The 15,366-nt window shown below is 45.8% G+C and overlaps 1 protein-coding gene across 3 annotated transcripts in view; it reads left to right on the top strand.

Annotated features, from left to right (window-relative positions):
* Window positions 1-15,366, top strand: part of LOC126278936 (somatostatin receptor type 2-like) — a 1,529,331-nt gene that overhangs the window by 438,244 nt on the left and 1,075,721 nt on the right. The window contains exon 1 of one of the 3 annotated variants that reach the window (XM_049979237.1): window positions 6,998-7,074. The exons of the other annotated variants lie outside the window; for them this stretch is intronic. The gene's annotated coding sequence lies outside the window, so the exon portion shown is untranslated. Of the gene's footprint in view, window positions 1-6,997; window positions 7,075-15,366 lie in introns of those variants that run through there. 3 annotated transcript variants of the gene reach the window in all.

The following is a 15,366-nucleotide window of genomic DNA, read 5'->3' as shown; positions in this document are numbered from 1 at the left end:
TGTTCCTTTGTTTGAGAAGGAACATTCATCGGTAAATAGAACATTGGAGAAGAAGTTCGGTATGGCGAGGATTTGTTGCTATGCACACTGAAAGGACTGTATACGATTCTGGAAATCACTCCCATTCAATTCTTGATGTAGAAGTGCATGGTAAGGATTGAACGTAAGAATACGATGTACACTGTTGTTGCCGGCCGGTGTGGCCGAGCGGTTCTAGGCGCTTCAGTCTGGAACCGCGCGACCGCTACGGTCGCAGGTTCTAATCCTGCCTCGGGCATGGATGTGTTTGATGTCCTTAGGTTAGTTAGGTTTAAGTAGTTCTAAGTTCTAGGGGACTGATGATCTCAGATGTTAAATCCCATAGGGCTCAGAGCCATTTGAACCAATACACTGGTGTTAGGAATGTCAATCTCTTGTTCAAGCTGTCGTGCGCTCACATGTGGATTCAGAGCAACACTGGCTCCCTTCTCAATTTCTGAATCACTTTTAAGTCCTTCGACAGCAATTTGGTGCCTAACAACGTCGTAAATAACCGTTTGGTCCCTGTTTTATTTTTCCCTGGTGCCTCCAAAATTTCTAAAACTGTGTTCCATTCAAAATTGTCAAACGCTTCCTCTAAATCTACAAATACCATTAATGCATTTTTTTCTTTATTCGACTTTTCTATGGTCTGTTCTGTAAGACAAGTCGTAGGGTGAGTATTACCTTGAGGGTTCCAAGGTTTATCTGGAACCCAAACTAATCGTCCCTGAAGTCGCCTTCTAACAGCTCGTTCATTCTTTCGTAAGTAATTTGTGTCAGTACTTCACATTCTTTACCTATCTACAGCTACACGTATATACATACTCTGCTAGCCATCATTTGGTGCATGGCGGTGGATACTTTGTACCACTGCCAGTCATTCCCTTTCTTGTTCTACTCGCAAACGGGGCAAGAGCAAAGTGACTGTTCATTTGCTTCCATAAGAGCCCCGTTTTCTAGTATCTCGTTTTCTGGATGCTTGCGAGAGATATACACTCCTGGAAACTGAAATAAGAACACCGTGAATTCATTGTCCCAGGTAGGGGAAACTTTATTGACACATTCCTGGGGTCAGATACATCACATGATCACACTGACAGAACCACAGGCACATAGACACAGGCAACAGGGCATGTATAATGTCGGCACTAGTACAGTGTATATCCACTTTTCGCAGCAATGCATGCTGCTGTTCTCCCATGGAGACGATCGTAGAGATGCTGGATGTAGTCCTGTGGAACGGCTTGCCATGCCATTTCCACCTGGCGCCTCAGTTGGACCAGCGTTCGTGCTGGACGTGCAGACCGCGTGAGACGACGCTTCATCCAGTCCCAAACATGCTCAATGGGGGACAGATCCGGAGATCTTGCTGGCCAGGGTAGTTGACTTACACCTTCTAGAGCACGGTCGGTGGCACGGGATACATGCGGACATGCATTGTCCTGTTGGAACAGCAAGTTCCCTTGCCGGACTAGGAATAGTAGAACGATGGGTTCGATGACGGTTTGGATGTACCGTGCACTATTCAGTGTCCCCTCGACGATCACCAGAGGTGTACGGCCAGTGTTGGAGATCGCTCCCCATACCACGATGCCGGGTGTTGGCCCTGTGTGCTTCGGTCGTATGCAGTCCTGATAGTGGCGCTCACCTGCACGGCGCCAAACACGCATACGACCATCATTGGCACCAAGGCAGAAGCGACTCTCATCACTGAAGACGACACGTCTCCATTCGTCCCTCCATTCATGCCTGTCGCGACACCACTGGAGGCGGGCTGCACGATGTTGGGGCGTGAGCGGAAGACGGCCTAACGGTGTGCGGGACCGTAGCCCAGCTTCATGGAGACAGTTGCGAATGGTCATCGCCGATACCCCAGGAGCAACAGTGTCCCTAATTTGCTGGGAAGTGGCGGTGCGGTCCCCTACGGCACTGCGTAGGATCCTACGATCTTGGCGTGCATCCGTGCGTCGCTGTGGTCCGGTCCCAGGTCGACGGGCACGTGCACCTTCCGCCGACCACTGGCGACAACATCGATGTACTGTGGAGACCTCACGCCCCACGTGTTGAGCAATTCGGCGGTACGTCCACCCGCCCTCCCGCATGCCCACTATACGCCCTCGCTCAAAGTCCGTCAACTGCACATACGGTTCACGTCCACGCTGTCGCGGCATGCTACAATTGTTAAAGACTGCGATGGAGCTCCGTATGCCACGGCAAACTGGCTGACACTGATGGCGGCGGTGCACAAATGCTGCGCAGCTAGCGCCATTCGACGGCCAACACCGCGGTTTCTGTTGTGTCCGCTGTGCCGTTCGTGTGATCATTGCTTGTACAGCCCTTTCGCAGTGTCCGGAGCAAGTATGGTGGGTCTGACACACCGGTGTCAATGTGTTCTTTTTTCCATTTCCAGGAGTGTATATTGTGGAAGTAGACTCGTTCTATAGTCTGTCGCAAATGCCGTCCGACGGCACGGCCCACCATTCATGGCTGTGGGAGGACAGGGGAGGGGGTTATTGTACCTTTTTTTTTTTTTGGGCATGTAGTCGACCTTAATGTGTCTAGAAGCACACCTTTATTACTCTAGTCGAACATTACACTCAGATGTCAGAAATCATGGGACACCTCCTAATATCGCGTCGGACTTCCTTTTCCCCGCCATAATGCTACAGTTCGACGTGGCATTGACTGAACAAGTCGTTGGAAGACCCCTAAGGGAATACTGAGCCATGCTGCCTCTACAGCTGTCAAAAATTGTGAAAGCGTTGTCGGTGCAGGATTTTGTGCGCGAGTGTATCGCTGGATTGTGTCCCATAGGTCTACGAAATGATTCCTGTCGGGCTATCTTGGTGGCTATTTCATTCGCTCTACCGGCGCAGAATCTACTTCAAACTAATTGCGAGCAGTTGAGGCCCATTTACATGACACATTGTCATCCATAAAATTTCCATAGTTGTTTGGGAACAAGATGAGCTTAGAGTAGCCGAACATGATCATGTCCAGTCAGTGATCTGCTCCATTCCAGGTAAACACAATCCACACAATTATGGAACCACAACCAATTTACACAGTGCCATGTTGACAGACTGGGTCCATGGCTTTGTGGGTTATCCACCACACTCTAACCCTATCATCAGTCTTACCAACTGAAATTTGGACCAGGCCACTGTTTCCCAGTCGTCTACGGTCCATCCGATATGGTCAGAAGCACAGAAGAGGGGCTGCAGGCGGTGTCGTGCTGTTAGCAAAGGCACTGCCTTCGGTCGTCTGCTGCCATACCAGACTGACGCAGATTTCGCCGCACTGTCCCAACGGATGAGTCTGTCATGCGTCACACAATAGTTGTTTCACCCAAAGTTGCTTGTCTGTCAGTACCGACAACTCTACGCAGACGCCGCCGCTCTCGGTCGTTAAGTGAAAGCGTTCCGCCACTGCATTGTCCTTAGAGAGACGTAATGCCTGAAATTTGGTATTCTCGAGACACTGTTGACACTGTGGATCTCGGAATACTGAATTCTCTAACGACTTCCGAAATTAAATATCCCATCTTGCTCCAACTACCATTCCACGTTCAAAGGCTGTTAATTAGTGCGGCTACAATCACGTCGGAGACCTCTTCACATGAATCACTTTAAAACAAATGACAGATTCGCCAGTGCACTGTCCTTTTATACACTGTGTTCGCGATACTACCGCCATCTATTTATGTGCATATCGCTATCCCATGACTTTTGTCATCTCCGTGTGTAGGACTGTTTCTCCTAAACTAACATTTTTATTAATTTTTTTTCCTTTATTTCATGACGCGGGCAAAACGGCTATATTATGTTTACTGAAATGTGCAGGACTGTGACCTGGCTGCCCGCATCGGGCCGTACACACAGCGCTACTTGCGCGCCTGTTGCTGCTGCTGCTGCACGCTGCAGCGAGGTGGCCGGGCTGAGTGCTGTGCCGTGTCCCACGCGCCCCGTATACAAGCCGACACTCCGCCCCCGCCTGCAAGACACTCACTCCGCCTCCCGGGCGACGGCCGCGCAATGTTTGCATACCGTGTCCCGCGTCTAGACGGCCCGCCTCATTCACGTCACGGCCAAGTGTATCCGTCCTCGGGCGATTCTGCCACAGTGGAAAGTGCTCACACGACCAAGCACGTAGCCTGTAGCTTTCTCCGCACTCCCAAGCAAGTAGGGCGGAACTCCTGTTTCTGTCTGTAAAAACACTTTTTATTGACATCGTTTCTGTGTGGAGCATCGCAGCTTCTTATCTGATTACCAATTCTATTCTAACACGAAGGCCACTTTCAATTTAAAGGATTCTATCATATATATTAAGGTCGCAAATACTGAAAAGAACTTGCCTACTTGGAACACATTAATCAAAGGATAAACCTAAGTCAGTCACACCAAATTTTCATAAGCAGTACATGAAGTGCTGTATATAGACTTTACTCAATGTTTCATGAAGTAGAATTACCACTTAAAGTGAGTGTGCTCTCATGCAAGTTCATACACAGATTATATGTGCCATTGAAGGCCGGCCTGAGAGGCCGAGCGGTTCTAGGCGCTACAGTCTGGAACCGCGCGACAGCTACGGTAGCAGGTTCGAATCCTGCCTCGGGCATGGATGTGTGTGATGTCCTTAGTTTAGTTAGTTTTAAGTAGTTCTACGTTCTAGGGGACTGATGACCCCAGAAGTTATGCCCATAGTGCTCAGAGTCATTTTTCCTTTGAAGATTAAGCCATGTAGGCTCGTTTCCGACTCGATCCATAGCTGCTTGCGTATATATGGTTTGCTGCTGCGCTACGTGTCTATGTGGCGCTCCGGGACCCCGAGGTAAGCCAAGCGATAGTAAGTTGGTAGCGGAGGGGGGAAAGGGGGGGGGGAGGGAAGGAAGCGAGGGCACCGAGCTTCCCAATACCGTTTACGAGGAAGTATGCGCTACTAGAACTGCTGCATATCGGTGGTAGATCAGTAGGCTGCGGTGACTGGCAACGTTTTGCAGTGCTCGCTATCTTGGTGGTTGTGACTTATTTCGGTTGCACGTTGGCCTACGGACATAGCCTTCAAAAATGGTTCAAATGGCTCTGAGCACTATGGGACTAATTTATGAGATCATCACACCCCTAGAACTTAGAACTACTTAAATCTAACAAACCTAAGGACATCACACACATCCAAGCCCGAGGCAGGATTAGAACCTGCGACCGTAGCGGTCGCGCCGTTCCAGATTGTAGCAGAGCCTTCCATTTGTCCATTAAAGCCACATTTGTGGATAAAGATGCCGATTCTGTAGTAGCAGAGGTATTACTATTGCGTACTCTGGTTCCAAGCATTGTAATTACTTCCTTGCTGCATTTGTATTGTCAGCGTGGATGAGATCTGGCTTGAGATTATATTTCAATTGACTGCCCTTCACCTGCTTTGGCTCCGGCTATGTATAATGTGACTTTGTTTAAGTCTGCTTGTTAACGATTTGTTTTAAATCCATGCCTTTATTTTTACTTAAAACTGCCGGAAATCTTGGTGCGTTCTAGTATTGCCCAGATCGACTACTAAGTCTATACTACGGTTACGCCACTGGACGGTTGTTCCACTAACTAATATGATCCAAAATAGGATTTGATTGATATGGTAAATTTTAATACCTCGGAATATTGTTGTATTATAATATGGTAAAATTATTAAGATTCTAATTGATATTTTATTTTTAAAATTTCTTGGTGGTATATTAGTTCCATTTATTTATATCACAAGAACTGCATCGAATAAAATATCCCAAATCTCTACAAAACTTCTCTTCCTATCAACACTAATGATAGAAACGATCCTGACCATTTCATCAAATTCCTGATTTGGAGTTTGAAAAGGGTTATTTAATCGTCGGCTTACTGCTGGAATTGTGGTAAACTGCAAGCTACTGAAGCTTAAACTGCCTCCTTGAAGTTCTTAAATTATACGTGTAGTATGCTGATGATGTTAGTTAGTGATCTAGCTAAAACCATATTGCACATTACATACTGAAGTTTGCTGTAAACTTCTTATGTTCAGTCCAGCGTATTAGTTGCATTTTATCGTATTGTAAGGTTTCTTGTGTTATTGAGGCTTCGAGGTAGTAAGACCCTTGTATTTCGGACGATTACTTAAATTTGTGTCAGTCCTAAGTGTAGTGTTGTGAATGCGTCGTGTCACCATGCAGAATCCTCCCCTGTGAAATATTAAATGTAAATTGAAGGGGATCACTGCTATCAACTGCAGCGGGACATTAAGCAGAACAAGCGACGACGAGTTAAAACGTTTAGCGGAACGGTATACAAACCGTGGAGCTCCTGCTTCCTAGGCAGGTGCGTTAACCACAGCGTGATCTTAACTTCGATGACTATCTCGGCATGCCTCATGGCTGACCCACGTTCTCACCGAGCTCCAGTCCACATATCTACGATCCGAGAAGGGCACCTACTCACAGCACGACACACTTTGTTGTGTCTAGCCATTACACAAGGACTCCGGATAGGTGCCGCTCGGTGTGAATATGGATCGGCCGTGAGGCGAGCCCAGATAGTCCGCACAGCTGCGATGAGGCTATGTCCCGGATGGTGCAGTGTTTAACGCACCTACCTACTAAGCAGGAGGACACTGGCTCGAATCCAGGTCCGGTACACATTTTCGCTCGTCGCCGCTGATTCTGCGTGATGTCCCGCTGCAGCGGACAGCAGTGGTTCCCTTCCATTTACATACCATACGTAGTGGCATGGTGCAAATTTTGCTAAGGAAAATTTAATTTTCACACCGTAGATCAAAAGTGACTTACCCCTTTGTGCAGTTAAGGTCAGTTTTTCGCCTTGTATTTCGACTGACAACTTTTTTTCATCTTAGGTATGCCTTCCATCGTAGTTGTTAATGTACTCGCTTGCCTGGGGCTAATCTGCTTGCGTTAATCGTCTACACGTTGGTCGCTGAGAGGATCGCTCTGGCCAGTCCGCAGATCTCCAACCCGAAAGGGATACCGAGACAGCGGGCGACACGTCTTATTGTGTGTAACCATTCCACAGCCACTCGGTGTGTATCTTGTCATTGCTGCAACTGATCCACGCATCTAATTGGCAAAGTTAATTTGTTGTTCATTGTGGTTGGAAACTGACTTTGGGCATTTAATATTTCATGTAATGACCGAAACTTACTTGTTTTTCATGTTGCAAGAAACTGCTTACTGTACTGTTTGATGTATTTGAATCTGGTCTATCACTGCTACTGATTGACAGTTTTACTTGCCTAGCCTTCCCGTAATTACATACTATTCTTACTCTTACTTCTATAAGGCAGAATTGTTGATAAAATGTTGTTATTGTAGTTTGGATCCAGTTAACTTTCTAAAAGAGTACAATTTTTTAGTCAACTAATTGTGCTCAAGGAGCAACAGCGTCCCTAATTTGCTGGGAAGTGGCGGTGTGGTCCCCTACGGCACTGCGTAGGATCCTACGGTCTTGGCGTGCATACGTGCGTCGCTGCGGTCCGGTCCCAGGTCGACGGGCACGTGCACCTTCCGCAGACCACTGGCGACAACATCGATGTACTTTGGAGACCTCACGCCCCACGTGTTGAGCAATTCGGCGGTACGTCCACCCGGCCTCCCGCACGCACACTATACGCCCTCGCTCAAAGTTCGTCAACTGCACATACGGTTCACGTCCACGCTGTCGCGGCATGCTACCAGTGTTAAAGACTACGATGGAGCTCCGTATGCCACGGCAAACTGGCTGACACTGACGGCGGCGGTGCACAAATGCTGCGCAGCTAGCGCCATTAGACGGCCAACACCGCGGTTCCTGGTGTGTCCGCTGTGCCGTGCGTGTGATCATTGCTTGTACAACCCTCTCGCAGTGTCCGGAGCAAGTATGGTGGGTCTGACACACCGGTGTCAATGTGTTCTTTTTTCCATTTCCAGGAGTGTATATATAGGGTGTTACAAAAAGGTACGGCCAAACTTTCAAGGAACATTCCTCACACACAAGTAAAGAAAAGATGTTATGTGGACATGTATCCGTAAACGCATAATTTCCATGTTAGAGCTGATTTTAGTTTCGTCAGTATGTACTGTACTTCCTCGATTCACCGCCAGTTGGCCCAATTGAAAGAAGGTAATGTTGACTTCGGTGCTTGTGTTGACATGCGACTCATTGCTCTACAGTACTAGCATCAAGCACATCAGTACGTAGCATCAACATGTTAGTGTTCATCACGAACATTGTTTTGCAGTCAGTGCAATGTTTACAAATGCGGAGTTGGCAGATACCCATTTGATGTGTGGATTAGCACGGGGCAATAGCCGTGGCGCGGTACGGTTGTATCGAGACAGATTTCCAGAACGAAGGTGTCCCGACAGGAAGACGTTCGAAGCAATTGATCGGTGTCTTAGGGAGCACGGAACATTCCAGCCTATGACTTGCAACTGGGGAAGACCTAAAACGACGAGAACACCTGCAATGGACTAGGCAATTCTTCGTGCAGTTGACGATACCCTAATGTCAGCGTCAAAGAAGTTGCTGCTGTACAAGGTAACGTTGACCACTTCACTGTATGGAGAGTGCTACGGGAGAACCAGTTGTTTCCGTACCATGTAGAGCGTATGCAGGCATTATCAGCAGCTGATTGGCCTCCACGGGTACACTTCTGCGAATGGTTCATCCAACAATGTGCCAATCCTCATTTCAGTGCAAATGTTCTCTCTACGGATGAGGCTTCATTCCAACGTGATCAAATTGTAAATTTTCACAATCAACATGTGTGGGCTGACGAGAATTCGTACGCAATTGTGCAATCACGTCATCAACACAGATTTTCTGTGAACGTTTTGGCAGGCATTGTTGGTGATGTCTCGATTGGGCCCCGTGTTCTTCCACCTACGCTCATTGGAGCACGTTATCATGGTTTCATACGGCATACTCTACGCTTCTCAACAACAGATTCGGTGACCGATGGGTGGATTGGTAGAGGCGGACCAATTCGATGGCCTCCACGCTCTCCTGGACTCAACCCTCTTGACTTTCAGTCATAGGGGGCATCTGAAAGCTCTTTTCTACGCAACCCCGGTACAAAATGTAGAGACTCTTCGTGCTCGTATTGTGGACGGCTGTGATACAATACGCCATTCTGCAGGGCTGCATCAGGGCATCATGGATTCCATGCGACGGTGGGTGGATGCAAGTATCCTCGCTAACGGAGGACATTTTGAACATTTCCTGTAACAAAGTGTTTGAAGTCACACTGGTACGTTCTGTTGCAGTGTGTATCCATTCCATGATTAATGTGATTTGAAGAGAAGTTATATATATATATATATATATATATATATATATATAGGGTGTCCCATTTAGCCGGCCACTTTGGCTGAGCGGTTCTAGGCGCTTCAGTCGGGAACCGCTCGACCGCTACGGTCGCAGCTTCAAATCCTGCCTCGGGCATGGATGTGTGTGATGTCCCTTGGATAGTTATGTTTAAGTATTTCTAAGTTCTAGGAGACGTCATCAGATGTTATGCCCCACAGTGCTCAAAGCCATTTGAAACATTTTTTTCTCCGATTTATCTTGACCACCCTTAATAACTGTTTGTTCAGATCCAAATTACAAAATTTTTCAAGAAAATGTTCTTCAGTTGTCAGGGGGACATCAATCAGCACGATTTCCTTCGTTGTAGCTTTGTTTTTTACAAAGATACGAAGAGCGGTATGACTTTTTTAAATAACACCCTGTATTTTTATACGGTAATTCATTTCCTCTCCTAAAGACCTATTCAAAAATTTATCACGGAATACCACGCACTGAAACACAAGTTATTAATTACATAACACAACATTGATGCTGACGCCCCCAGCACTTAGAACCGGTACTCGGAGCAATGGAACATATCCACGTGCTGACATTGACAGATGACAAATGTAAAATGCTTCAAATGGCTCGGAGTGCTATGAGACTTAACATCTGAGGTCATCAGTCCCCCAGAACTTAGAACTACTTAAACTTAACTAACACATACATGTCTAAGCAGGATTCGAACCTGCGACCGTAGGGCCCGGCGACAAATGTCAACATGAGTAGAATGCACACTCGTCATTCCATCAAGCATCGTCAGCTGAAGAGTTGTTTGAGTATAATGTACACCAACGAAGAGAAAGCGGAAATGCCCATCTACTCATGTGTAGGGAAATAAGTTAGCAGAACAGTAATTGCAATACTGTTTCTTTTTATTTACGGGTACTTTTAGTACAGCTGTTTAGTCCTTTTAAATACTACCTTGAGAGTCTCCTGTTTCACTTTTTTTTCTCGTTTGACGCAGAAAACAAACCATCTTACAAATTTGACATTGGCATATTGGTTTTTGATTTTTTACGCGAGATTTATATGTACATTCCTACAGTTACAGTACACATTCCTTTGAGGTTAAAAGAAAGACGGCAAAAATATAAATTACATATGGTATGATCACGCCAGATATCAGATTAGGAGGCTCCATCCCCGATCTAAGTAACTTCTTGAAAATTTCGTTCACATGCTCTATCGTCGCAGTGATAGTGTACTGTGTGATCAGTACAGACAACAGCATATATATTTTCCAATTTCACTTTAAATTCGGAGGCAATGTCATATTCTACACTTACAAGAAGCTACAGCTATTTCATTCGCCTGGTCTATCCCAGCAACGCGACTGTTCGACATCTAACGACATCGCTATCGACTGCACGTTAAAACGTGACAATAAAAAAATCGCTTTGCTCCTGCGAGACTGCTTTCGATGGGTCGTAAAGATTTTCAGAGACAAGACGTAAGGATGGAACGGATTTGCGTGGTGCGAGAGATATTTGTCGGCCTTCAAAGGCGCTCGATCGCTTTTATGGTCGTAGCTGACGTAGCTCAACCTGCACCTTACCGGAATGGTGAGTACCCCGAACAGAAAAGAAGTCCTAATAACATGCACTGAAGTGCTGCGTTTCTGTAAAATTGCCATGGATAACATTAGATACCTCTTTTCTTTCCAGTACGTTCTTCAATAAATTAGAGTGTGAAGCAAGGGACGGTAACAATATGTAAAACATTCTCGTATTTCTTCCAGCGTCAATTCGGAATTAAATCTCAAGCTTTCGACGATATCCTGATCGTCAACGAGGATATGCAGCGCTGTGCAGAATACCAACGCCTTATTAAAAATAGATAACTGGAGAAATCGGCAATTGTGGAGCACAGCCTCATGAACAAGCACAAAATATTGTTCGTTGAAACAAAAATTCTGTCCCATGCCTCCACGTACTGGGATTCTGTTATTAAGGAGGCTGTTGAAATAAGAATGAGCCAAAGGAACTTTAACTGCGAAAGCGGATATCTTCTGAGCTGTGTATGGAAACGAGCGCTTGATGCAGGAAGCAGCAGAGACGTTCCTTCCAAGGTTTACGTTCGAATGGAAGCGGTGGCGCCTCCGGCACACACATTGACACCGTCTGCGCCAGCAGTACGCAATCACCCACCAATCACAAGCCGACCAATCAGAAGCCGTCCACGGACTATAAAGAAGGCTTCCACAGCAGCAGTGAAGACAGTCAGTTGCTCCTGACGTTGACGATCGAGGTAATAGTCGAAAGTTTGAGATTTTATCCCGAACTGAGGCGATAACAAAAACGAGAATGTTTTACATGTAAGTGCCATCGCGAAAGACTTCGTTCCGACGGTAACAACGTTGACCTATTTTGTATATTTTATATTAGTAACCAGCCTCCAGCGGAAGTGAGATAGACCACAAAATACCATGGAATTCGTTTACACAATAACATTTCGAAAACGCTCTCATTCTAAACAGAGCTCGCTGTAAGACTGTGTACCTTCAGAATTTGAGACCGTTAGTCTATCGTCAGCAAACAAGAGCGTCAAAACAAAGACATAACTATTTATGTCACTGTCGTAATGCAGTTCTTGGAATACCCTTTTCTGTTCTAGAATGGCATCGTCAAAATATGTATTTAATAGAGCTGGCGACCAAGAGTAATCTTGTTGTCCGATCTTATTAAGGTATTATGAAATACACTTAAAACAAAAATAGAACTACCCGAATGGGTGGAAATCGGTAGATGTGATGTACATGGACAGAAAATCAAATGATAACAAGTTAATAAAAATTCGATGTAAGAGAAAGAGCTTCACAAATTTACCAAATCAACAACGCGTTCGTCTACCTCTGGTCCTTATGCAAGCAGTTATTCAGCCTGCCATTGCCTGACACTGTTGTTGGGTGTTCTCCTGAGGGATATCGTACCAAATCCTGTCCAAGTGGCGCTCTCTGGAGCTCGCACTTCGGCCTGGACTCATGTTAACTGTAGTAGAATTGTCTGAACTGCCACCCGTCACACAGCTCGGCAATCAGGAGTGACGCTCTGGAGTGCCATTTCATTTTATAGCAGGATACATTTGATTGTTATGCACGGCACTCTTACACCACAGAGATACGTCGATGACATTCTACCCCCGTTTTGTAGCCCTTCAGGCCAAGCCATCCTAGGCTTACGTTTCAGCAAGATAATGCCAGCCGGCACACGGCGAGAATGACGTTAGCTTGTCTTAGTGCTTGGCAAACCCTACCTTGGCTAGCAAGTGGCCGGACCTCTCGCCAGTTGCACGTCCTGCTACCAACTCGGAATTTTAAGGATCTATCACGCCAATTGCACAGGATTTGGCACGATATCCTCCAAGACATCCAACTACTCTATCAACCAATGCCAAACAGAATAAGTAAGAGCATACGGACTATCAGATCAATTGTGTGATTGGATTGAGGAGTTCCTAGATAACAGAACGCAGCACGTCATTCTCAATGGAGAGAAGTCTTCCGAAGTAAGAGTGATTTCAGGTGTGCCGCAGGGGAGTGTCATAGGACCGTTGCTATTCACAATATACATAAATGACCTGGTGGATGACATCGGAAGTTCACTGAGGCTTTTTGCAGATGATGCTGTGGTGTATCGAGAGGTTGCAACAATGGAAAATTGTACTGAAATGCAGGAGGATCTGCAGCGAATTGACGCATGGTGCACGGAATGGCAATTGAATCTCAATGTAGCGAAGTGTAATGTGATGCGAATACATAGAAAGATAGGTCCCTTATCATTTAGCTACAAAATAGCAGGTCAGCAACTGGAAGCAGTTAATTCCATAAATTATCTGGGAGTACGCATTAGGAGTGATTTAAAATGGAATGATCATATAAAGTTGATCGTCGGTAAAGCAGATGCCAGACTGAGATTCATTGGAAGAATCCTAAGGAAATGCAATCCGACAACAAAGGAAGTAGGTTACAGTACGCTTGTTCGCCCAATGCTTGAATACTGCTCAGCAGTGTGGGATCCGCACCAGGTAAGTTTGATAGAAGAGATAGAGAAGATCCAACGGAGAGCAGCGCGCTTCGTTACAGGATCATTTAGTAATTGCGAAAGCGTTACGGAGATGATAGATAAACTCCAGTGGAAGACTCTGCAGGAGAGACGCTCAGTAGCTCGGTACGGGCTTTTGTTAAAGTTTCGAGAACATACCTTCACCGAAGAGTCAAGCAGTATATTGCTCCCTCCTACGTATATCTCGCGAAGAGACCATGAGGATAAAATCAGAGAGATTAGAGCCCACACAGAAGCATACCGACAATCCTTCTTTCCACGTACAATACGAGACTGGAATAGAAGGGAGAACCGATAGAGGTACTCAGGGTACCCTCCGCCACACACCGTCAGGTGGCTTGCGGAGTACGGATGTAGATGTAGATGTAGAATAAGTGATGAATAAGAGCCTGAAGTGGATCAAAGAGTTGTTGACTTGCTCAATTTATCAAGCTCTTTCTCTTGGATTGCTCATTTCTCAAATAGTAATCATGTTTTTGTCTGGACATGCGCATCATGTCTACCGATTTCCAACCCATTCGGATAATTCATTCGAGGTGTAATACTTTTCTTTCTTATTTCTTCACTTTTTAAATGCATGATCTCATTTCTTCTTAACCTATATGAGTCTAAACAACAAATTGGGGAGGAAATACTGACGAAATTCTACAAGACTACGGTAATACCATTTCTAAAACTTAGGAAAGACATAGAGGGATTGGACAAAAACGTGGAAGAAGCACGTGAAATACATGCTTGAACATAGACGCAGATGGTAGCAAAGTCTGCAGGTTGCTCTGTTGTGTTTAACCACGATCGGCACCTGTGCAATGTCTTCAGTACATTAAAAGTGTCAGCCGTGGTAAGGACAGGGTTCTGTGCAGTTCTGAATGCGTTATGTCGGAGCTAAGTGAAGGCGAACTTGGGTAAATTGTTGGTTTCGTAAAGTGGGTGCCTTCGTAACTAGAATAGCGGAAACTTTCTTTTTTTTTTTCAAGAGGCACCATGTCGATGATTAGTATTGCATATAGGGGAAGCGGAGAAACATCATCCGATCCATCACAACGCAAACGGAAGTGTGTGTCGAGTAATCGTGGAGGACAGTCATTGAAGAGGACTATGGCGAAACGTACGAGCACGACAGCTGCGAAAGTCACTGCAGAGGTGGAAGTCGCAATCGCGAACATTGTCAGTACCAAAACAACACGAAGGGAGCTTTAGAAGCTGGGAATTTCAGGGTGAGTAAGAATTATAAAACCTCTCGTCAATGTTGCAAATGCCCGTAAGAGAAAAACGTGGTATCGCAGCCATAAAACCTGGGCAATGGAGAAATGGACGAAAGGTATTTGATCGGATCGGTCTTGTATCATACTGTTTTCAAGTATTGGCTGATGTCCCAGGAGTGGAATATGAGGGGGATTCGGTGCGAATTTGGCCAGCCATATCGTGGTATTTCATGAGCCCTATCATAATCCTGCACGGTCTCATTACTGCCAGGGATTATGTGACCATTCTGCCCGATTGTGTCAGTCCCATGATACAATGTCTGTTCCGCATTTCTGATGCAACGTTCCAAGACGACAGGCCCCTGTTCAGACAGCTACAATCGTCAAATACTGGTTTTGTGAGCACGAAATTAATTTGTCGCGTCTGCCCTGGCCACCACAGTCACCAGATCTTTATTGAGCCTTTGTGGTCTACTTTGAAGAGGAGGGTACGTGATCACTATCCACCTTTATCATCGTTGCCCAAATTTGCCACTATTTTCCAGGAAGAATTCCCTTGAAACCGTACAGTAACTGTCGCGTCCATTTTCCATTTTATGTGCCTTTGTGATGGACGAGTTACATATCCATCTACTTTTATATTATCTGATAATACCGCAAAAGGGTGAAACGCATCACTGATATTAATAATTACGCAACCAAGACTGTTCCCATTCT

This window comes from Schistocerca gregaria, chromosome 1, assembly GCF_023897955.1.
Source record: "Schistocerca gregaria isolate iqSchGreg1 chromosome 1, iqSchGreg1.2, whole genome shotgun sequence".
NCBI lineage: Eukaryota > Metazoa > Arthropoda > Insecta > Orthoptera > Acrididae > Schistocerca > Schistocerca gregaria.
This window is presented reverse-complemented; position numbering and strand designations above follow the sequence as displayed.